Source organism: Austrofundulus limnaeus, unplaced genomic scaffold, assembly GCF_001266775.1.
Source record: "Austrofundulus limnaeus strain Quisiro unplaced genomic scaffold, Austrofundulus_limnaeus-1.0 Scaffold271, whole genome shotgun sequence".
NCBI lineage: Eukaryota > Metazoa > Chordata > Actinopteri > Cyprinodontiformes > Rivulidae > Austrofundulus > Austrofundulus limnaeus.
The window spans coordinates 672,897-675,048 of NW_013952673.1; positions in this window are offsets into that span (position 1 = coordinate 672,897).

Here is a 2,152-nt window from a genome sequence, read left to right on the forward strand (position 1 = left end):
AAACAAACCCAAATTTCCTTACTGTTTTTGTTAAGTAATAAATTATACCCTGATACACAATACCTCACAAATAAATGGGGGTAGTGCAGTGTGTCTTTATGTCCACTGGGTGGCAGCACAGGACTTTATTAAGCAGTGGTGTTTAACCATGCCCATCAAAGGTTTTCTCTCTTCTGCTGACCGTGAGGACATACTGAGGAGGAAATTTGAAAACGGAATCCAGTGTGTTGAAGCAGGGACCCAAGTAAATTGGGGGTAGGCAATCCAGATCAATGAGTACCACTTCCCTGCATGTTTTACTTGTTTCCCTGCTCCATTACATGTGATTCAGAGATTGAAGGACCTCTTCCAAGTTCTGCAGAAGCTTGTTAATCACCATTCATTCAAATTAGGCACGTTAGAGGAATAAATAAAACATGCAGGTTAGGGGCACTTAAGGACCAGGATTTCCCACTCCTAAACTAAAATATGGAGATTATTATATGTATATATTTTACATTGAATGACACTGTCCTCTCCCTGGGCCTTGTCGGGGTGGAGAGGTTTGAGTGTCCTAATAATCCTAGGAGCTATGTTGTCAGAGACTTCATGTCCCCGGTCCGGTAGGGTCACCCAAGGCAAACACATCCGAGGTGAGGGATCAGACAAAGTGCAGCCATAAACTCCTCATGATGAGCAATAATGACGGATCTAGTGTTACCTTGCCTGGACGCGAGGCCCCACTCTGAAGCCAGGCCTGGATGTGGGGCACGTTGGGGAGCCTGATGGCCGGGCTTTCACCCATAGAGCCCGGCCAGGCACAGCCCAAATAGGAGATGTAGGTTCCCCTTCCCATGGGCTCACCACCTGTGGGAGGGGCCAGAGGGGTCGGGTGCCGTGTGTAATGGCCAGTGGTCAAAGACAAGGACCTTGGCGGTCTGATCCTCGGCTGCAGAAGCTGGCTGTAGGGATATGGAATGTCACCTCTCTGGTGGGGAAGGAACCTGAGCTGGTGTGTGAGGTTGAGAGGTTTCTTTACTAGATATAGTTGGACTCACCTCAATGCACCGCTCTGGCTCTGAAACCAGTCTCCTCGAGCGGGGTTGGACCCTCTTTCACTCTGGAGTTGCCCTTGTTGAGAGGCACCGAGTAGGAGTGGGCATACTTATTACCCCCATCTTGGTGCCCGTATGTTGGGGTTCACCCAGTGAATGTGAGGGTAGCCTCCCTCCACCCTCATGTGGGGGGATGGGTTCTGACTGTTGTGTGTGCCTATGCGCCTAACAGCAGTCCAGTTTACCCACCCTTTTTGGAGTCCTTGGAGTGGGTGCTGGAGAGTGCTTCTGATGAGGACTCCCTTGTTCTGCTGGGGGACTTCAACGCTCATGTGGGTAATGGCAGTGAGACCTGGAGGGGTGTGGTTGGGAATGCCCCGCTCCAATCTGAACCCAAGTGGTGTTTTGTTATTGGACTTCTGTGCACATCATGGATTGTCCATAACAAACTTCATGTTAAAGCCATTTGTCCATATGTGCTCTTGGCACCAGGACACCTTAGGCCGCAGTTTAACAATTGACTTTGTTGTCATCTTATCTGATCTACAGCCGCATGTCTTGGACACTCAGATGAAGAGAGGGGCAGAGCTGTCAACTGGCCACTATCTGGTGGTGAGCTGGCTCTAATGGTGGTGGAGGATGCCCTTCAGACCTGGCAGACCCAACTATATAGTGAAGGTCTGCTAGGAACATCTGGCAGAGTCTCCTGTCATACTGAACTTACACTCACACCTCCAGGAGAACTTTGAACATGCTCCAGGGGATGTGGAGGACATTGAGTCCAAGTGGGCCATGTTGCTCCATTGTCAAGGTGGCTTACTGGCACTGTGGCCACAAGGTTGTCAGTGTCATGACGGCAACCTTAGAACCCGCTGGTGGACACTGGCAGTGAGGGATGCTGTCAGGGTGAAGAAGAAGGCCTATCAGGTATTTTGGCTTGTGGGGCTCTGGAAACAGCTGATGGGTATCGGCAGTCCAAGCAGATTACGGCTCGGGTGGTTTCTGAGGCAAATCTTCAGGCGTGGAAGGAGTTTGGAAAGGCCAATGAAAGAGACTTCCGCATGGCTTCAAGATGATTCTGGTCCACCACCCTGTGTCTTGGGGGGCGGGGGTGGGAG